Source organism: Haliotis rubra, unplaced genomic scaffold (genome assembly GCF_003918875.1).
Source record: "Haliotis rubra isolate DU_JTF1 unplaced genomic scaffold, ASM391887v1 Scf893, whole genome shotgun sequence".
Taxonomy (NCBI): domain Eukaryota; kingdom Metazoa; phylum Mollusca; class Gastropoda; order Lepetellida; family Haliotidae; genus Haliotis; species Haliotis rubra.
In genome coordinates this window covers 354,216-378,682 of record NW_025767627.1, presented here as the reverse complement: position 1 = coordinate 378,682, position 24,467 = coordinate 354,216, and the positions used below count along the sequence as shown (strand labels likewise).

Sequence of the window (24,467 nt, the reverse complement as noted above, 5' to 3'; positions counted from 1 at the left end):
GGCAGACTGATGTACGGTCTCCCGAATTTTCAAGCAATCGGCCATTGCCAAAGACAGAACTGCTTCATTGTTTTTCGGGCCTTTATTTTTCATGTTGACATTGTCTTTAACATTATCAACCAAAAGGTTGTAATTTGTGACCTTATAGATGGGAAACTACAGTCGCATTTATACTCTTCAAAAAAAGAAACTGACATGCTGTTTTGGAGTTTATTTACTGAGTGCACATAACTGATTTCAAACATGACATCATAGCTCAGTTACAATAAAATCGTCACTTTACAAATTTCCAAAACATGATTATCCAGAGAGTGTTTGGTAAAAGCACAGAGGACTATTAAAGCCACTTGGTCTCAGTAAAATGTCACTATCTGGTGTGACCACCATGAGCATCGATAACAGCTTGGCAGCGGTAACCCACAGAGGAAAGGAGATGTCGAATGCTGTCTTGAGGAATGTTTTGATACTGGTGCTGAAGTGCCGCGTGCAGTTCTTGTAGTGTCTGAGGTGGCGGATTACGCTGGCGCAAGAGTCGATCAAGAGTATCCCATAGATGTTCAATGGGGGACAAATCGGGCGACCGAGAAGGCCATGGTAACACCTGAATGTTGTTTTGCTGGAGGAAGTATTTGCAAACACGTGTTGTAATGCTGGAAAGATCCACCGTTGACGTTAATGAAGGGAACGATGTGAGGTGGCAAAATCTCGTGTCTATAGCGAACCCCATTCAACGCACCTGCTACGTGCACAAGAGCTGTCCGGCCATTATGATAAAGTCCTGCCCACATCATGACACTTTCACCACCATCTATCGACATGCTGTACACAGTTATCGGTGTAACGTTCGTTCTGACCTCTCTATACACGTGAACGTCCATCAGCACGCCTGAGAAGAAACCGAGACTAATTTGAGAGCAAATTTGTCCTCCATCTTGCCCTTGGTTTTCTCACTCGTTGTCTGCGCCATTGAATACGTTCAGCCCGGTGACCTTGTGTCAAGACGTTACGTCGAACTGGTCTTCTGGCAAAAAGTCCGGCTTTCCGTAACCGATTGCGCACTGTCTGGTATGAGATGCGGCGCAGTCCAGGGATGTGACTTGCTGTGGAACGGTCGTGGTGCGTGAACAAAGTTGTTTCAACCGGATGTAGAGATCCTGGCTGGCGGTGGTTGGTCAGTCATTAACACTCTCGGTATTGTTGTAGAGGGTCAATAGGTTTGAGATGGTCTGTGTGGACACGCTGAAGTGCCGGTGTCTTACCGAAACGTCGACCCCTTGGGTTGAGGGTAAAAATCCTTTGATGTGATATGTGGTTTTAGCGTTGTTGTTTCAAGGGATTAAAGACTGGGTGTCACCCAAAGTTGAACTCAGGTTCGAAAAGTGATCACCAATTTGAGTATGAGATCTGTTCACCTACTAGAATATTATTATTATTTAGTGAATAAGTGCCTTGCCACCTCATGCTGCGATGCCCCTCCTTGTAAACGGCCGATGGCGTTGTGTCGTTGAGCTTCTGTCATTCCAAGTCTAGTCGTCTTTAGTGGCTTAAAGCAATGTATGTGGAGTACGCTGATGTGGCTTTCTTATGTCAAGTTTCTTTTTTTTAAGAGTATATTTGTAAGTACGGTCAACTTAGGGAAGACCTCAAAGGGTCATCTAATCTTAGTTCGTTATAATATAGTTTGGTACACATTTCGACTAAAACAGAGAGCAAGTGACAGGGACAAAATATAGTTTATTATATCCATTACTTTGTTATAAACATCCTAGTTATGGATATGGCATCCTGTACCGGCAAAGGGAGACAACTGCTACACCGGTGGTAGATAAATATATGGACATGTTACACGTCATCAACTGCTAAAATGGTGTATACATTTAGGAAGAAGATTCTGGTGTTTGGAAGGGGAGGCAACTGCTTCTGAGGTAGATGGACCTACGGGTGGATATTATTTCAGCAAGGGCAGACAACTGCTCCCACCAACATTCCGTCCAAGATTTGCTTTATAGATGGAGTATATTTCTTTATGTACAGTACATATATATCGTTATTTGGTTTAATTTAATATTGTGTGCGAGGAATTCGTGCACTGTATGTAATCTGTTTTGTGCCTGCTATTGAACTGTTTGACCTGGAAATGAAGATTCATGGTTTATGTCTGTGTCACAGATAGAGCTGTCACACGTCTGTCACACGTCTGTCACAGGACTCTCTTGGTGTGAGTATGGTGGTATATGTCTGTGTCACAGATAGATCTGTCACACGTCTGTCACACATCTGTCACAGGACTCTCTGCGTGTGAGGATACATATTTATCCATTGCGGAATATGTTCTTGAGACAAATAGCTCAGGTAAATGTCTTGATCAGATGACGGAACATGATGAGGTAAGACATCATCCGACATGAGATCTGCCACACACTGTCTGACCAGGGGAGACAACTGCTGCATGGAAACAGCCTGTCATTGGAGCAGTTGGACTGATGTCTGATGTCTGATCCTGTGATGTGTCATGTTGTTATATGTCTGTATCAGACTAATGCCTTGTCTCCGAAAATATACTGAGGAAAAAAAAGTGATCACATGAAAGCTGTACAATGTGTGAAGGCCATTTCTGGTATCCCCCGTCATGGTATTGTTGGAATATTGCTGGAATATTGCTGGAATATTGCTGGAATATTGCTGGAATATTGCTAAAAGCAGTGTAAAACAAAACTCACTCACTCACCATGCCCTCCCATGTCGTTCACTCGTCACACCGAAGACCCGGGTTCGACTCCCCACATGGCTGCAATGTGTGAAGCCAATTTCCGGTAATATTGCTGGAATATTGACGAAAGTGGCGTAAAATCATACTCACTCACTCTTTATAATAAATGATCAGTGCCTAAATAATGTGAACTATGCATTTTGTACATCTCTGTTATGAAACCTTGTGATAAACTTTCTTCACCCTCTAGCAATGCCAGCAGTTTATAGTTGCCCTGTAACAAGTGGCCCTAGGTTTGTATATAGTCTATATATACTGACACACTTTAGAATTATGTACAGCTTTGTAATATCTAAAGGGGGAAATGGATGCATGTCAGCTCCCATATTATGGGGAACACAATGATTCGGGGTATATTCTTACTCTTCATCGTTGGCTGAAGTTGTTTTTCGTAATTTCTTTGAGAGGCATTTTAGAAGTTGTGAAGATGAAGGAAAACTGATTTGTATGGATAGTCAACTTCTTTATTGCAATGAGTGCGCCGTTTCGGTGTAGGTACTAACACCGTTATCAAGCAAGTGATACAACAACTGAAGCAAGGAGAATATATACATAGCTGTATGGTGAGTATATACAATTAACAAGGTTGATGTACATTGGATATTTGATAAGTGATTACAGCAGAGGAGGTTGATGTACAGAGTGAGATAAAGCGTCAGTTTTCCTTGTTTTTCGTAGTTTCGTAGTATGTCAGTCTATCTATAGCGACGCCATTAGGTCGTTGTGTCTCGTTGGCTCTGCATTAAATGGTTATCTTTGTTTAAGGGACTATTGACAATCTTCTGGGGGAAAATTTTTTGGATATAGAATTGCACCTCATTTGGGGGGCAAAGCAGGTTAGAGTTACCTGCCCTTGGTTAAGAATCTCCTGTATGTGATGGGACCAGAGACGTTTCGTTTTTACGTTTTTTCGTCATAACCTTTTTTACAATTCTCCAATTCTCATAATTCATATATCAACTTGTAGGAAATTCATAGCTGATCATTTTTCATCCAATACATGTCTTTCTATCTTTAACAGTTTGGTCAACGGAAGTCAATTTATATCATAACTACCCGAAAATGGGAAAATTGACGGACAGTTTTCATAATGGCCGTCATATAGAGGGCTAAGAGGCGATGCTCTGTCTAAGATTTATTAAATGAAGTAATCAGCTCAACAATTACTCCATGTTACTCTACATCGAACTAATTATGTATAGGGAAGCACTTTCTTTCTTTCATGTTTAATGTAACCCTGAATAACATGATCTGAAAAAAGGATAAAAATAATGCTGCATTTCTACTTCTTGTTGTGTAATTCATGACAGTTGTACCAAAACTCGAACACAGAACATGACACCAGACTCACAGAATATAACACCAGACATACAGAACATAACACCAGACTCACAGTACATGACACCTGATTCACATAACATGACACCAGACTTACAGAGCATGACACCAGACTTGCAGAACATGAAAATAGACTCACAGAACATAACAACAGACTTACAGAACATAACAACAGACTTACAGAACATAACTACAGACTTACAGAACATAACAACAGACTTACAGAACAGACTTACAGAACATAACAACAGACTTACAGAACATAAAAACAGACTTACAGAACATTACAGAACATAACAACAGACTTACAGAACATAAAAACAGACTTACAGAACATAACATAACAACAGACTTACAGAACATAACAACAGACTTACAGAACATAACAACAGACTTACAGAACATAACAACAGACTTACAGAACATAACAACAGACTTACAGAACATAAAAACAGACTTACAGAACATAAAAACAGACTTACAGAACACAACAACAGACTTACAGAACATAACAACAGACTTACAGAACATAACAACAGACTTACAGAACATTACAGAACATAACAACAGACTTACAGAACACAACAACAGACTTACAGAACATAACAACAGACTTACAGAACATAACAACAGACTTACAGAACATAACAACAGACTTACAGAACATTACAGAACATAACAACAGACTTACAGAACATAACAACAGACTTACAGAACATAACAACAGACTTACAGAACAGACTTACAGAACATAACAACAGACTTACAGAACATAACAACAGACTTACAGAACATAAAAACAGACTTACAGAACATAACAACAGACTTACAGAACATAACAACAGACTTACAGAACATTACAGAACATAACAACAGACTTACAGAACATAAAACAGACTTACAGAACACAACAACAGACTTACAGAACATAACAACAGACTTACAGAACAGCAACAACAGACTTACAGAACATTACAGACATAACAAAGACTTTACAGAACACAACAACAGACTTACAGAACATAACAACAGACTTACAGAACATAACAACAGACTTACAGAACATAACAACAGACTTACAGAACATTACAGAACATAACAACAGACTTACAGAACATAACAACAGACTTACAGAACATAACAACAGACTTACAGAACAGACTTACAGAACATAACAACAGACTTACAGAACATAAAAACAGACTTACAGAACATAAAAACAGACTTACAGAACATAACAACAGACTTACAGAACATAACAACAGACTTACAGAACATTACAGAACATAACAACAGACTTACAGAACATAAAAACAGACTTACAGAGCATAACAACAGACTTACAGAACATAACAACAGACTTACAGAACATAAAAACAGACTTTCAGAACATTACAGAACATAACAACAGACTTACAGAACATAAAAACAGACTTACAGAACATAAAAACAGACTTACAGAACACAACAACAGACTTACAGAACATAACAACAGACTTACAGAACATTACAGAACATAACAACAGACTTACAGAACATAAAAACAGACTTACAGAACATAACAACAGACTTACAGAACATTACAGAACATAACAACAGACTTACAGAACATAAAAACAGACTTACAGAACATAACAACAGACTTACAGAACATAACAACAGACTTACAGAACATTACAGAACATAAAAACAGACTTACAGAACATTACAGAACATAACAACAGACTTACAGAACATAAAAACAGACTTACAGAACATAAAAACAGACTTACAGAACACAACAACAGACTTACAGAACATTACAGAACATAACAGCAGACTTACAGAACATAAAAAAAGACTTACAGAACATAAAAACAAACTTACAGAACATGAAAACAGACTTACAGAACACAACAACAGACTTACAGAACATTACAGAACATAACAACAGACTTACAGAACATAACAACAGACTTACAGAACATAACAACAGACTTACAGACCATTACAGAACATAACAACAGACTTACAGAACATTACAGAACATAACAACAGACTTACAGAACATAACAACAGACTTACAGAACATAACAACAGACTTACAGAACATAACAACAGACTTACAGAACATGACATTAGACTCACAGAGCATAACAACAGACTTACAGAACATGACATTAGACTCACAGAGCATAACAACAGACTTACAGAGCATGACATTAGACTCACAGAGCATAACACCAGACTTACAAAGCATGACATTAGACTCACAAAACATGACATTAGACTCACAGAACCTGACACCAGACTCACAAAACATTACTTAATACTCACAAAACTTGACTTAAAACGCACAAAACATGACTTAGGAAGCACAAAATATTATTTAAGATGCGCAAAAACATGACTTCAGACGCACAAAACATGACACCAGACCTGCAGAACATGACTTACAACGCACAAAACATGACTTAAGACTCACAAAATGTTGCTTAAACCGCACAAAACATTGCTTAAACGCATAAAAACCAGACTTACAAAGCATGACTTGAGAATCACACAAAATGGCACCGGTCCTGCAGAATATGGAACCAGGCTTGCAGAATATGGAACCAGGCTTGCAGAATATGACCCTAGACTCACTAAATGGTCAAAAAAGAGTATACAGTGTGTTTGACCAAATTTGAAGGTATAGATATGATAAACATCTGTTTAATTTCAATAGAGTATTCAATTCTACAGCAAATGTACACAGTTTCATTCCATACAGAGTCGAAAGTACCGTTTGACTGACACTGAATTTGAAAGACACGTGGTATCACAGGCTGAACCTTTACACAAAGACGTTTTTTGTCCATAAAATGTCATGAAATGTTGAATCAATAGTGAGTGTAACCACCTCTGGCTTCAATACACGCAAAAACGCATTGATGACGTAAGACGACGAATGACGGACGTGATCCGTTGCTCTTCCTGTAGGAGACATTGTTCCAGTTGTTAAGCGCCATTAGGTGGCTCTGGTAGTCTTCTGATTTGTTGATCCCGGTAGTCTCATAAGTGTTCTTTCGGATTCATGCCGTGAGAACATGCTGGCCACGGCAAAACAGCGATGTTAGCGTGGTCGTCTGCCAGTCTTGCTGTATGAATCCTTGCGTTATCGTGTTGGTAGACAATGTCACGTGGTTGTTGCTGGATAAATGGCAACACAAATGGTCGCAAAACTTCTTCCTTGTTCAGGTTGCCATGAATAATCACAAGACTCGTTTTGAGATGGCTGCAGATCGCTCCCAACACCATCCGGCTACTTGCTCCAAACGGTCGGATTTGCTGCACGCAATTTCGGCGCTCAACGTTCACCTGCTGTCAGTAAACACGAGCCCGACTGTCATTGCTGTACAGACGAAAAACCTACTGTCGTCGGTGAACACCACACGTCGCCAATCACGCATCTGCCAACGTCGAACTCACCTGGTCCATGTCAGTCGACGACATGGACGACAACCAAGTGATTGCTTGAAATACTATATATATAGCCCATTCGCCCCACCAACACCCCTCACCCACCCCCACACACACAACCCCGCCCAACTGAATATTCTATACCCGCCTCTCCACCCCTCCCCACCCCACACACGCACACAACCCCGCCCAACTGAATATCCTACACCCGCCTCTCTCCACCCTCCCCCACCCCCACACGCACACAACCCCGCCCAACTGAATATTCTATACCCGCCTCTCTCCACCCCTCCCCACCCCACACACGCACCCAACCCCGCCCAACTGAATATTCTATACCCGCCTCTCTCCACCCTTCCCCTACTCGACACACGCACACAACCCCTCCCAACTGAATACCCTACAACTAAACTACTGGTGACGTGTCTAACCAGTCCATCACGCGAACGGTTTAAAGACATCGGTCTTTTTTCTTCGTATTTTTAAGAGATCGAGACCTCAGCGGGAATGCTTGATGCTGGATAGTTGTGACAAAGCTATCTAGGTGGTCATTAACATTTCACCATAAAAACGCCATTACTTGTTTTACTAAATTCACGGCCGAGTGCCACGTCAGTCCTCTGAATTAAATCAATCTGATGTTCATCCCCATAAACGAAGTGATAAAGGTCAGCCCTCACCAGGCAGAATATGAATCATGGGTTTATACTGTGCTATGGAATGTAATCCCGGTGCGCAATCACTGAAAGAGTGCCCCACCCCAAACAAACTAGATACCAAAAATACACCCTACTTCACTAACACCTGACGATGTAATACATTTATGATTCTTCATTCAGTATACAAGGCCTGTATAACGAATCTTGAATTCATTAGTAAATAATGCTGTGATTGTATGGCATTACACGTCTCTGTTATTGTAAATCACGTCATTTTTGCGTCACGATATCTTTGCGAGTGGCGACCAACAAACATTTTGGCGTCGCGATATTTTTGCGACTTGCCTATTTAATCTAAAAAATGTATAAAATGTATATACTGAGGGAAACAAAAAAGGAATCGCACGAAAGCACATACAAGTGTTCCTTTACTTTTGTCCAGCTTTCTCCACAAGCTGTGCAATACAAAGCTTGTGAAGAAACTTGGACAAAAAAATAAAGGAACACTTGTGCTTTCATGTGATCCCTTTTTTGTTTCCCTCAGTATATTTCAGAAGAAGTTCAGACCACTTTTGATAGTGCAAAAAATGCATTTCTTGCTAATGTGAGCAGTGGCGAGGAAGTTACAATATTTCAATGTGTGTTAGTCTTGTGCTATGAAACCTAGACTACAACTTTCTAAAGGTTATTCAGACTATACACATGACAAAAAATATCGCAACACCCATATTCTTCATAGCATCAATATGTTACCATTAACCACAGCAGCGGAACTTATCCAAACTTCAGTTTAATCTACAATGTGGATAAATGGACCCTCAAGGAAAAGATAACGGCAAAACGCATAAAAAGATAACTGTTTAGTGAGTGAGTTTTGTGCCGCACTCAATTGGGATACGATGACATGTGTCAACCAAGTCAGCGAGTCTGACCACCCGATCCTAAGCATGGATTACTGAGGACCTTTCCGGGCCGGACAGCTATATGGATAAGCAAGCCTAGGATAGAAGTTTCTAGAAGGTATGTAGACTATGTAAGTGAGCAGGCCCAAGCTTCTATCACCGCACATGACGTCACGACCAGCGGTTGTGTGACCATCATATTTCCACCCTTGATATCCACCTAGTTTTTGGCCTGGACATTTTCAGGTGTAGTGTTATGTTACCTACTCATGTGAGAAATGTATGCACAAGCAGCACCAAGTGAACCTGTACAAGGTGTTTGGGAGATGTACCTGCCGCAATACATTGCTAAGTAAAACTCTCACAAGCGTAAAGATTGCAAAGTATAGTTTACTTTTAAAAACCCTGTTGACACTTCCGAGTCATATACGTTCGTTTGTTATTTTGCGATACATGAATGCTGTATATTGGATCTTAAATGGAAAAACAAACTGAAACAGATCAAATGGATTCTGAGGTTACATTGTGTATTCGTGGGTTACAGTGTATATTCGTGTTTATGCTATGTAGAAGTTCACCACATTATGTTAAACAATACGTTGTCGAGTTGATTACAGTCTAACGTTACTATATTTAGATGGTTTTGGAGTCAAGTATAATTCTGGAATCGTCTACAAAGGCTATGGACTAAACACGGTATTGAACATTGTGGAAGGTACATTATATGAGTGTTTTAGTGCCACTATCATCTCACATACACTCATACATCTTACCCTAGAGACTCGTGATCTTCAGTAACCCATGCTTGTCGTAAGAGGCAACTAACGGGATCGGGTGGTCAGGCTCGCTGACCTGATTGACACGTCATCGGTTCCATTTGCGTAGATCAATGCTCATTCTGTTGATCTGTGGATTGTCTGGTCCAGACTCGATTATTTACAGACCGTCGCCATATAGCTGGAATATTGCTGAGTGCGGTGTAAAACTAAACTCACTCACTCCTTAAATCGCCGATTTCTACCCATATATACTGAGTCAAAAAAGAAACTTCACAAAATGTAATTTGAAAAATAATGAATAGTTTTTCTCTGATGATACATCTATGTATCCGAAATGGGATCCCTATCTGTCGACTCTAGAAAAACGTTAGCAAAACCCACTCAAACCCATCCATTCCTCGTGCAAATGACGTTAGTGCCAAATCAGGTTTTGCACGTGCAGTCGATCACGTGATCTTCGCATCGAAGTTTTCTTCATATGCACGTGTTTGCATTGAGCTCAAGAATTGAAAAAACACTTTGAAACCACAGTTCTAACGGTACTTGAAATGCCACGATTGTCAAATGTGCAACGTGAACGTGCCGTTGGCATGTTGCAAGATGGGTGATCAGTTACTGACGTCGCAAGAGCAATGGGATGCAGCCGTCGTACTGTGTATGACTTGCGAGGTCGTCTACAACAAACTGGCACCATTTCTGATCGCCCAAGGTCGGGTCGTCCACGTGTGACGTCACGAGCAGAAGACCGTCAAATCGTCCTACGTCACCTACGTGACAGATTTCTGCCGGCTACACGAACCAGGGCTGAGATGTTTAGAGGTCGACTGTCCTCACAGACCATTCGAAATCGGTTGTGGGCTGCCAATCTCCATTCTCGACGTCCATATCGTGGGCCAATATTGACGCCGTTTCATCAACGTCAACGTCTGCTGTGGGCCCAACGTCACCTCCGATGGACCCAGAGAGACTGGAATCGAGTCGTCTTTAGCGATGAATCCAGGTTTACCCTCAGATTCGCGGACGGCAGGCATAGAGTCTGGAGACGACGTCGTGAACGGTATACCCAATGTTGCGTACAGGAAGTCGACAGATTCGGTGGCGGAAGTTGCATGGTGTGGGGTGCTTTCTGTGGGAACAACCGTTCCCGACTTCTGGTCATCCGTGGAAACCTCACAGCTGCTGCTTACCGCGACCAGGTGCTCACCCCCTGAACTCGTTCCTTTCATGGCGGCTCATGGCCCAGGTCTACAGTTCCAGCATGATAATGCTCGGCCGCATACCGCGATGGTGACACGAAATTTCCTTCAAAACGCTGGAATCAACGTCATGGACTGGCCATCGAGGTCCCCTGACCTTAATCCAATAGAGCACGTTTGGGATGAACTTGGGAGAAGGCTTCGTGGTCTTAGGAACCAACCTCAGAATTTGCAGGAACTGGGCGATGCCTTGCAAGAGCAATGGCGCAGAATCCCCAACCACGTGTTCACAAGCATCGGGCAGTCGATGAGGAGTCGGTGTTTGGCAGTGGTGAATGCGCGGGGCGGCCATACACGATATTGAACTGAGAAATTTCGCATTTTTATTCTTGTGTCATATTGTAATTTGAATGTAAGAGATCCTGTGAGTGTATCGGCCAACCATGAAATAATAACAATTTAACCATCTACCCTCTTGTTCTTTTAACACCTCGACATAACACCCTACAACTCATAAAATCTTACCATGCATGTTTATATAAACTGAACTGTCTATAAATTACCCTGGCATATTTCTACCTCAGTATTAGTGATGTGTTATTCTGTGTTGGCTTAGTACACGATGCAGGCCAACATTCGATGACATGTACGTCTCTGTGGTGGTCAAGGTCACGTCTTATAGCGGGGATACTGCGCCCAGGGTGGCAACACGACCAGCGGCTAGTGACCGTGAAATCGGATATCTACTGGACAGTGGTCACAGATATGCAGGTGGGGGATGCGGGGTGCGGAGGGGTAGGGCTGCGGATAGGAGGGGTGAGATTGTATATCTTTGCATATGTAATGTATTGGTGGGGGGTGGGGTGGGGGTTAGTTGACAACAGGCGGATATAGGTGAGGGGGAGGCGGGGTGCGGTGCGGTTGAGGATACCGATAGGAGAGATAAGTCATTCTTAGTCTCTCTCTACCTCTCTCTCGATCCCTTTTTCTGTGTGTGAGAGGTTTTGTCTGGCTGTGGTTCTGGGTGTGGTTCTGTGTGTGACTGTGTGTGAGGTTTTGTCTGGATGTGGTTCTGTGTGACTGTGTGTGAGGTTTTGTCTGGGCGTGGTTCTGTGTGTGATTGTGTGTGAGAGGTTTTGTCTGGGCGTGGTTCTGTGTGTGACTGTGTATGAGAGGTTTTGTCTGGGCGTGGTTCTGTGTGTGACTGTGTGTGAGGTTTTGTCTGTTTGTAGTTCTGTGTGTGAGTGTGTGTGAGGTTTTGTCTGGGCATGGTTCTTATGTGACTGTGTGAGAGGTTTTGTCTGTTTGTAGTTCTGTGTGAGAGGTTTTGTCTGGGTGTGGCTCTGTATGTGACTGCGTGTGTCGTCTATTTTCAGAGCTCGCCTGCCCTGTTCAGCATGAAGTACAACATTTCCGTTGTCTTAACGTCGTTCCTGCTACAGGTGGCTGTTGCCAGTTCAGGTAGGTCGTCTAGCGGCTTCTCATGTCACACAATCAGCCGGTGTAGTGTGAAGGATCATGATGGTGTTGAAAGATATGGGATTTGCTTGTGGGCAAATATCCTGATGTTCGGGCTTTGTGCAGGTATCTGGTTCTATATACAGCTATGTTCAGGCATGTTTAGTTACGGTAGGAATCTGTAGCTACATGTAGGAATCTGTAGCTATATGTAGGTATATACAGCTATGTTCAGGCATGTTTAGTTAATGTAGGAATCTGTAGCTATATGTAGGAAGCTGTAGCTATATGTAGGTATATACAGCTATGTTCAGGCATGTTTAGTTAAGGTAGGAATCTGTAGCTATATGTAGGAATCTGTAGCTATATGTAGGTATATACAGCTATGTTCAGGCATGTTTAGTTAATGTAGGAATCTGTAGCTATATGTAGGTATATACAGCTATGTTCAGGCATGTTTAGTTAATGTAGGAATCTGTAGCTTTATGTAGGTATCTGTAGCTATATGTAGGTATATACAGCTATGTTCAGGCATGTTTAGTTAATGTAGGAATCTGTAGCTTTATGTAGGTATCTGTAGCTATATGTAGGTATATACAGCTATGTTCAGGCATGTTTAGTTAATGTAGGAATCTGTAGCTTTATGTAGGAATCTGTAGCTATATGTAGGTATATACAGCTATGTTCAGGCATGTTTAGTTAATGTAGGAATCTGTAGCTATATGTAGGAATCTGTAGCTATATGTAGGAATCTGTAGCTATATGTAGGTATATACAGCTATGTTCAGGCATGTTTAGTTAATGTAGGAATCTGTAGCTATATGTAGGTATCTGTAGCTATATGTAGGTATATACAGCTATGTTCAGGCATGTTTAGTTAATGTAGGAATCTGTAGCTTTATATGCAGGCATCTGTAGCTATATGTAGGTATATACAGCTATGTTCAGGCATGTTTAGTTAATGTAGGAATCTGTAGCAGGCATATGTTAGGAATCTGTAGCTATATGTAGGTATATACAGCTCTGTTCAGGCATGTTTAGTTAATGTAGGAATCTGTAGCTTTATGTAGGAATCTGTAGCTATATGTAGGTATATACAGCTATGTTCAGGCATGTTTAGTTAATGTAGGAATCTGTAGCTATATGTAGGAATCTGTAGCTATATGTAGGTATATACAGCTATGTTCAGGCATGTTTAGTTAATGTAGGAATCTGTAGCTTTATGTAGGTATCTGTATCTATATGTAGGTATATACAGCTATGTTCAGGCATGTTTAGTTACAGGTTCAGGAATCTGTAGCTATATGTAGTAGGAATCTGTAGCTATATGTAGGTATATACAGCTATGTTCAGGCATGTTTAGTTAATGTAGGAATCTGTAGCTTTATGTAGGTATCTGTAGCTATATGTAGGTATATACAGCTATGTTCAGGCATGTTTAGTTAATGTAGGAATCTGTAGCTTTATGTAGGTATCTGTAGCTATATGTAGGTATATACAGCTATGTTCAGGCATGTTTAGTTAATGTAGGAATCTGTAGCTTTATGTAGGTATCTGTAGCTATATGTAGGTATATACAGCTATGTTCAGGCATGTTTAGTTAATGTAGGAATCTGTAGCTATATGTAGGTATCTGTAGCTATATGTAGGTATATACAGCTATGTTCAGGCATGTTTAGTTAATGTAGGAATCTGTAGCTATATGTAGCTATATGTATCTGTGTATATACAGCTATGTTCAGGCATGTTTAGTTAAGGTAGGAATCTGTAGCTATGTAGCTATATGTAGGTATATACAGCTATGTTCAGGCATGTTTAGTTAATGTAGGAATCTGTAGCTTTATGTAGGTATCTGTAGCTATATGTAGGTATATACAGCTATGTTCAGGCATGTTTAGTTAATAGGAATAGGAATCTGTAGCTATATGTAGGTATCTGTAGCTATATGTAGGTATATACAGCTATGTTCAGGCATGTTTAGTTAATGTAGGAATCTGTAGCTATATGTGTAGGAATCTGTAGCTATATGTAGGTATATACAGCTATGTTCAGGCATGTTTAGTTAATGTAGGAATCTGTAGCTTTATGTAGGAATCTGTAGCTATATGTAGGTATATATACAGCTATGTTCAGGCATGTTTAGTTAATGTAGGAATCTGTAGCTATATGTAGGAATCTGTAGCTATATGTAGGTATATACAGCTATGTTCAGGCATGTTTAGTTAATGTAGGAATCTGTAGCTTTATGTAGGTATCTGTAGCTATATGTAGGTATATACAGCTATGTTCAGGCATGTTTAGTTAATGTAGGAATCTGTAGCTATATGTAGGTATCTGTAGCTATATGTAGGTATATACAGCCATGTTCAGGCATGTTTAGTTAATGTCTGTAGCTATATGAATCTGTAGCTTTATGTAGGTATCTGTAGCTATATGTGTAGGTATATACAGCTATGTTCAGGCATGTTTAGTTAATGTAGGAATCTGTAGCTTTATGTAGGTATCTGTAGCTATATGTAGGTATATACAGCTATGTTCAGGCATGTTTAGTTAATGTAGGAATCTGTAGCTTTAGCTATGTAGGTATCTGTAGCTATATGTAGGAATCTGTATATACAGCTATGTTCAGGCATGCATGTTTAGTCTAATGTATCTGAATCTGTAGCTATATGTGTTTAGGTATCTACAGCTATAGTGTAGGTATATACAGCTATGTTGTAGGCATGTTTAGTTAATGTAGGAATCTGTAGCCAGCTATGTAGGTGTTTAGTTAATCTGTAGCTATATGTAGGCTATATATACAGCTATGTTCAGGCATGTTTAGTTAATGTAGGAATCTGTAGCTTTATGTAGGTATCTGTAGCTATATGTAGGTATATACAGCTATGTTCAGGCATGTTTAGTTAATGTAGGAATCTGTAGCTATATGTAGGAATCTGTAGCTATATGTAGGTATATACAGCTATGTTCAGGCATGTTTAGTTAATGTAGGAATCTGTAGCTTTATGTAGGAATCTGTAGCTATATGTAGGTATATACAGCTATGTTCAGGCATGTTTAGTTAATGTAGGAATCTGTAGCTATATGTAGGTATCTGTAGCTATATGTAGGTATATACAGCTATGTTCAGGCATGTTTAGTTAATGTAGGAATCTGTAGCTTTATGTAGGTATCTGTAGCTATATGTAGGTATATACAGCTATGTTCAGGCATGTTTAGTTAATGTAGGAATCTGTAGCTTTATGTGTAGGTATCTGTAGCTATATGTAGGTATATACAGCTATGTTCAGGCATGTTTAGTTAATGTAGGAATCTGTAGCTATATGTAGGAATCTGTAGCTATATGTAGGTATATACAGCTATGTTCAGGCATGTTTAGTTAATGTAGGAATCTGTAGCTTTATGTAGGTATCTGTAGCTATATGTAGGTATATACAGCTATGTTCAGGCATGTTTAGTTAATGTAGGAATCTGTAGCTTTATGTAGGTATCTGTAGCTATATGTAGGTATATACAGCTATGTTCAGGCATGTTTAGTTAATGTAGGAATCTGTAGCTATATGTAGGAATCTGTAGCTATATGTAGGTATATACAGCTATGTTCAGGCATGTTTAGTTAATGTAGGAATCTGTAGCTATATGTAGGTATCTGTAGCTATATGTAGGTATATACAGCTATGTTCAGGCATGTTTAGTTAATGTAGGAATCTGTAGCTTTATGTAGGTATCTGTAGCTATATGTAGGTATATACAGCTATGTTCAGGCATGTTTAGTTAATGTAGGAATCTGTAGCTTTATGTAGGTATCTGTAGCTATATGTAGGTATATACAGCTATGTTCAGGCATGTTTAGTTAATGTAGGAATCTGTAGCTATATGTAGGAATCTGTAGCTATATGTAGGTATATACAGCTATGTTCAGGCATGTTTAGTTAATGTAGGAATCTGTAGCTTTATGTAGGTATCTGTAGCTATATGTAGGTATATACAGCTATGTTCAGGCATGTTTAGTTAATGTAGGAATCTGTAGCTATATGTAGGTATATACAGCTATGTTCAGGCATGTTTAGTTATATTAATGTAGGAATCTGTAGCTATATGTAGGTATATACAGCTATGTTCAGGCATGTTTAGTTAATGTAGGAATCTGTAGCTATATGTAGGAATCTGTAGCTATATGTAGGAATCTGTAGCTATATGTAGGTATATACAGCTATGTTCAGGCATGTTTAGTTAATGTAGGAATCTGTAGCTTTATGTAGGAATCTGTAGCTATATGTAGGTATATACAGCTATGTTCAGGCATGTTTAGTTAATGGTAGGAATCTGTAGCTATATGTAGGTATCTGTAGCTATATGTATAGGTATATACAGCTATGTTCAGGCATGTTTAGTTAATGTAGGAATCTGTAGCTTTAGTTATGTAGGAATCTGTAGCTATATGTAGGTATATACAGCTATGTTCAGGCATGTTTAGTTAATGTAGGAATCTGTAGCTATATGTAGGTATCTGTAGCTATATGTAGGTATATACAGCTATGTTCAGGCATGTTTAGTTAATGTAGGAATCTGTAGCTTTATGTAGGTATCTGTAGCTATATGTAGGTATATACAGCTATGTTCAGGCATGTTTAGTTAATGTAGGAATCTGTAGCTTTATGTAGGTATCTGTAGCTATATGTAGGTATATACAGCTATGTTCAGGCATGTTTAGTTAATGTAGGAATCTGTAGCTATATGTAGGAATCTGTAGCTATATGTAGGTATATACAGCTATGTTCAGGCATGTTTAGTTAATGTAGGAATCTGTAGCTTTATGTAGGTATCTGTAGCTATATGTAGGTATATACAGCTATGTTCAGGCATGTTTAGTTAATGTAGGAATCTGTAGCTTTATGTAGGAATCTGTAGCTATATGTAGGTATATACAGCTATGTTCAGGCATGTTTAGTTAATGTAGGAATCTGTAGCTATATGTAGGAATCTGTAGCTATATGTAGGTATATACAGCTATGTTCAGGCATGTTTAGTTAATGTAGGAATCTGTAGCTATATGTAGGTATCTGTAGCTATATGTAGGTATATACAGCTATGTTCAGGCATGTTTAGTTAATGTAGGAATCTGTAGCTTTATGTAGGTATCTGTAGCTATATGTAGGTATATACAGCTATGTTCAGGCATGTTTAGTTAAGGTAGGAATCTGTAGCTATATGTAGGAATCTGTAGCTATATGTAGGTATCTGTAGCTATATGTAGGTATATACAGCTATGTTCAGGCATGTTTAGTTAATGTAGGAATCTGTAGCTATATGTAGGAATCTGTAGCTATATGTAGGTATATACAGCTATGTTCAGGCATGTTTAGTTAATGTAGGAATCTGTAGCTTTATGTAGGTATCTGTAGCTATATGTAGGTATATACAGCTATGTTCAGGCATGTTTAGTTAATGTAGGAATCTGTAGCTTTATGTAGGTATCTGTAGCTATATGTAGGTATATACAGCTATGTTCAGGCATGTTTAGTTAAGGTAGGAATCTGTAGCTATATGTAGGAATCTGTAGCTATATGTAGGTATATACAGCTATGTTCAGGCATGTTTAGTTAATGTAGGAATCTGTAGCTATATGTAGGAATCTGTAGCTATATGTAGGAATGTGTATGTAAATGAACGGAAAAAAGTAACTGAATAACATAAAAATAAACACGAAGCAAAACACTTTTCAGGACATTTGATGTCCGTGGCCCGTGCACTTTGTGCACAATTAACTTATTCCTTTTTGTATGCTTTTTGACACCTGAAGTTCACACATCTGATATTGAAAATTGAAGAACGGTTGATTCTTCTCTAGCCTCTGGATGTTGTGAAAACACGTTAATTTTAATCTAAACTTCGCATACGTCATGCCAAGGCTTACAGAAAATCAGCGGCTCAGCGCCTTGGGTATGCTGGAGACTGGAATTGACCAAAATGGAGTAGCCAGACATTTTGGTGTCCATCGAAACACGATCTCATCGCTATGGAGACGTTTTCAACATAATGGGAACACAAGAGATTTGCCTCTGACCGGTCGTCCACGTGTGACGTCACGTCACCAAGACAACCACATTCCTGACTTACGTCCTATCGGTTCCAGGACTGTACGGAACCGACCGAGGGAGCACAACATCCAGCCCCGACGCATGCGAGACGTCCAATTTTGCTCCAATGTCACAAACAGCCACGTCATGTAGACAACATCTGCGGTACAGGAGACACGATTGGGATCGTCCTTTGTTCACTGACGAGTCGAGTGTACGGTATGCTGACGCGTGCGTTGTTCAAAGTCGGCTGTTTGGTGTCGAGGCGTTATGATATGGGGAGGCATCACATCTCAGGGTTCGACACAACTTGTCATAGCCAATGGCAATCTGACAGGTCTGCGATACAGGGATGAGATAATTGGGTCTCATGTGCAGCCGTTCATTCAAGGACAGAGACGTAACTTCACGCTTCAGCAAAATGATGCCTGTCCACGTGTCGCTCGTGTTGTGACTGAGACAGCAGAACATTCCGGTACTTATTACCAGCTGTTTCTCAGGACCTGTGCCCTACCGAGCACGCTCGGGGTGAAATGGAGCGACGTTTACATCAAGCCTAGAATCAGCCATTGACGCATTGGAACAAGCGTTGTTTTAGGCATGGATCAACATTCCCCAAGCTTTCTTCAATCGGTTAGTGTCGTCTATGCGTCGTCGTTGTCATACAGAATACATCAACGCCAATGGTGGACACACACGATGCTGAATTTGTGAACTGACCTTTACTATATTCCAGTAGTGTATCGTATGTAGGAATGTGTAGGAATATGTAGGAATGTGTAGGAATATGTAGGAATGTGTAAATAAATGAATTAATGTGTAAGTATATACATGAATGTGTACATATATGTAAGAATATGTAGACATATGTAGGAATGCGTAGATATATGAAAAGTATATATAGGAATGTGTAAATATATGTAGGAATGTGTAAATATATGTAGGAATGTGTAAGTATGTGTAGGAATGTGTAGATATATGGATGAATGTGTGGCTCGGGTTAATATCACTGGGAGATTTTTCCTGATTAGCAATATAATTATCTTCAGTGACATCAAGCGTAGTAATATCAGCTGAGCCCCGACCTACATCGGAAGTAGCAGCATTGAACTGCGGTGCAGTCTGGGAAGTGACCCGGGGTCCATCAAGGACATACTTGCCATCACGATCGGAAAGTTGGAGGGCACCAAGGTACCACTGGCTGCGGTATCCGATACTGAGGCGGCCCACGTCGCCAACAGCGTGAAACAGAGAGCAGCGGCGTCAGGACAGCTGAACCACACGGACGTCAGGAAATCCTACCTTGTGCTGAACATGGGCAATGCCAGCTGTGACGACGTAAAACCATATTACTGTACCATGAACGTCAAGAGCTACATCATAATACACGCAATTACTGGAGGCATGAACTATACCTTACCAGGTGAGCTACATCATAATACACGCCCTTACTGGAAGCATGAACTATACCTTACCAGGTGAGCTTCATTTTAATACACACCCTTACTGAAAGCATGAACTACAACTTACCAGGTGAGCTACATCATAATACACGCCCTTACTGGAAGCATGAACTACACCTTACCAGGTGAGCTTCATCATAATACACGCCCTTACTGGAAGCATGAACTACACTTATCCAGGTGAGCTACATCATAATACACGCCCTTACTGGAAGCATGAACTACACCTTACCAGGTGAGCTACATCATAATACACGCCCTTACTGGAGGCATGAACTACACCTTACCAGGTGAGCTACATCATAATACACGCCCTTACTGGAGGCATGAACTACACCTTACCAGGTGAGCTACATCATAATACACGCCCTTACAGGAAGCATGAACTACACCTTACCAGGTGAGCTACATCATAATACACGCCCTTACTGGAAGCATGAACTACACTTACCAGGTGAGCTACATCATAATACATGCCCTTACTGGAAGCATGATCTAAACTTATCAGGTGAGCTACATCATAATACACGCCCTTACTGGAGGCATGAACTACACCTTACCAGGTGAGCTACATCATAATACACGGCCTTACTGGAGGCATGAACTACACCTTATCAGGTGAGCTACATCATAATATGCGCCCTTACTGGAGGCATGAGGCATAATGTACCAGGTGAGCTAAATCCTAACACAGGATGCAACCGCTCCTTGAAATTCAGCATCTACTGACGTGGGTACACATTTATTGCTTTCGGATAATGCAACAACAACAAACAAACAAAAATAACCCCCAAAACGCTTTACTTTGCTGCTTGTGTTTACTCAGGTGGGTACCTTCTTCTGTGTGTCAGTTTAGATAATTGTCACACAACATTTCTTTTAGAGCGTGCAGGCAATGAATTTGTATTGACATGACAATAATCAGACGGATGACCAAATACTATGTTATTATTGTTAATAACATAACATTTACATCGCTGTATATCAAGTACAACTTCACAGATACAGGATGCTGTTGGTGTCTGATGACAACACTACCCTTGTAACGATATCCCGCCGAATCCTAGTGAAGGTAACTGACAGAAATATTATCGTTCGTTAATTCGTTTATAACAAAATGTTACTCATGTTAACAGAATTAATCACTCACTTGTGAGTGAGTGAGTGGGTTTTTAGTCCACTTTGAACTGTCTCCTGTCATATCAGGGTTTGCTAGATTGGTGTAGGAAGACCTGCGAGATGTATCTATTATTGTGTTGTAACAGCCAAATGGCTAGAACACTGCTGAGTGCGGCTTAAACAACAAACTAAAAAATGTTTTAAAAAGTGTTTGTGAACCTGCACTAACCACTTTTTAAAATCTGTCCGTTGTTTTAATTTAAGGTTGCCGTGCAGGACTTTCAGTGTCACTAGTGGTCTGCATCGTGGGATTGATTGTGCAACAAATACTGAGTACAGTCTGATGGTTGCCTTCCGGTTATCGCTTTGCATCATGGTATCGTTGGTGCATAAGAAACTGAATAAAGTGTGACAGCTGACTTCCGGTTATCGCTTTGCATCATGGGATTGTTGGAGCATCAGATACTTTGTGTGATGGTAGACTCCCGGAATCGCAAGTTCTTCCTCCTGCTCAGCCAGAAGGTGGAACAGCGACATGATCATCTCATTCGGGGAATTTAAAAACCTGAACTTCGTCTTGCCAAAACTGGGTATACACCAAACGGAAATGTATTTTTTATGAAAAGCGTGCACGTGATTCTGTGCCGCCAACACCAAGAGTGGGTTGCTGAAGACCAAGTCTAACCAAATAACCTCTCGTGTGTCAAATTGAGCGATAAATCTGTACTCTGTTGTAAACAGCAGCAACTGATCTGGATACAACAGCTGACATTTAAACAACGAAAATTAAATGGAATACACAAAATGATGGAAACAGAAATATCCAAAGGACATGATATGGAATCACTGTTGCGGAAGTTGGTAAAAATGTTCCAATTTTAACATTATTCATCGCACATTAATCATTAATTCATCTCAGAAGGATAATTTGATTTACAGAAAACTAAAACCACCGTTTTAAACAAACAAGAATGTGTCAGATATTTTCTCAGTTTCCTTAGATTTTGTATCTGTTAGGATTGCTGTTAGACAACAGTAAAGATATGTATGGCTTGACGAGGTGATGTGTGTTGAGCTGTTGTAGATATAACCTGTACAATCACATGCTCATTTTGTATCTGTTAGGATTACTGTTAGACAACAGTAAAGATATGTATGGCTTGACGAGGTGAGCTGTTGTAGATATAACCTGTACAATCACATGCTCATCTTGTATCTGTTAGGATTACTGTTAGACAACAGTAAAGATATGTATGGCTTGACGAGGTGAGCTGTTGTAGATATAACCTGTACAATCACATGTTCATTCTGTAGATGTTTGGAATCCGGGAATCAATGGAACAGATGTTCAGACCCTGTGACGTGGTGTGGTTCTATAGAATATCAGTTTTGCTGATCGAAGTTCATGACGCCAGGCACTGGATTGTCTAAACCAGACTCGGTGTTCAGGCTTGGTGCCACATAGCCTGAATATTACCAAGCACGTAGAAGGAAAAAACATGACATGGACTTTAAACTCATATTGTGCAAGAACGTTGCAGCTCAGCAGGTTTATTAACTATACAAAATATCGACGGAACAAGAAACATAAAAACTGAATCATTCAGTTTCCCGTCGAACAGGAAACACTGTCAGCTATCTGGGCATGCGCTGGCTCTTCTAGGTATATTTTCAGTTATATTAACATTGAATTGTTCACAACACTAAACACTTTGGCCTCATCAAACACTCGGAACACACTAAATGCTGAACACCGTCCGACACCTTCACCATTGTCCCTCTGGGTGTTCCCATTGGTTCACTCATGACATCGGACATTTCCGTAAACTTAAAACACTTAGTCTCCGGCTCAGTGTTTTGTGAACACGATCAGAATGAAGCACAACATACACATACACTTCTAAATCCAGCTAGTTGTTTTAGTCTATCCTTTACTTGAATGAAAGTGTACAGGTAATGGACGATAACCAGTCTTAATTAACGTGTCCCTGGTAACCGCGCTGGAAAGGGAATAGTCGTTATAGTTGACTATATATTGGCATGACCTTTGGCCTATGTCGAATTCCAGAGAGCAATCCACGTCATCCCATGTATAGCCTGTTTTTATATCAATGTATTATCCAAATAGTGCTATTAGTTTGAACTTCGCATGCTAGTTTTAATTCTAACTGTGATAATCTATATTTAGTTGTTTTACTGTCATTGACGACAGGTTTTATGATATATACATATTCTTTATAACGTCAAATTTGTTCTCGTCACGATATGGCTGAAACATTGCCGATGTGACTTTAAATATTAACTCCCTCACCCACTCACTCAACGTCATCCCCCTGAATATTGATTGCTGACGATCGCAGTCTACAGAGTCATGGCAGCCAAAACTATCAAGAGTCAGATACTGTCAATGTCAGGAAGGGCGAATGGGAAGAATAAGAACATATCACAGAATCGTTCTCGAGAGTCAGTACATGTTGGTGATGATCTTCCGTAAACGGACGATGCTTTCCGAATGAAAGTGGACAGGTATTATACTGCGGATGCGGGGTCGCTAGGGCGTTGTAATGTCCTCTAGTATCACTAGGCATATACCCGTTGACCAAACGTTGGACGCGTATGCTTGCGACCTTGCATCCATCTGGCGATTCGCATCCTGTCTACAGCTTTCTTTCATCGTCATTGTTTTCTTGAAGATAAAGTGGCGCTGGTACTACGATGGTACTAAGATGGTACTTCGCTGGTACTACGATGGTGAAACCTTCCTCTTTTCTTGGCGATCTGAATGAAATGAAGGTTTTCTGTACAACCAGTTCTCATTATCACATGGAGGACATATGTGCTCTGAGATGAAGTAGATGGTGAAGGACAGATGTGCTCTGAGATGAAGTAGATGGTGAAGGACAGATGTGCTCTGAGATGAAGTAGATGGTGAAGGACAGATGTGCTCTGAGATGAAGTAGATGGTGAAGGACAGATGTACTCTGAGATGATGGTGAAGGACAGATGTGCTCTGAGATGAAGATAGAAGGGTGTGCTCTGAATGGACAGGTGTGCAGATCTCTGAGATGAAGTAGATGGTGAAGGACAGATGTGGTGAAGGACTCTCTGAGATGTAGTAGATGGTCAAGGACAGGTGTACTCTGACCGATGGTGAGTATATGTGTACTCACAGAAGGACAGATGTGAAGTAGATGGTCAGAGATGTAGTAGATGGTCAAGGACAGGTGTACTCACGGATGTAGTATATAGTCAAGGACAGGTG

At 40.3% G+C, this 24,467-nt stretch overlaps 1 long non-coding RNA gene across 1 annotated transcript; it reads left to right on the top strand.

Moving 5' to 3' along the window:
* Window positions 1-21,827, top strand: LOC124263675. Its single transcript, XR_006894906.1, has 3 exons — window positions 1-11; window positions 9,219-9,228; window positions 21,737-21,827. It is a non-coding gene; the product is annotated as an uncharacterized LOC124263675 (long non-coding RNA).
* The last annotated feature ends 2,640 nt before the right edge of the window (window positions 21,828-24,467 follow it).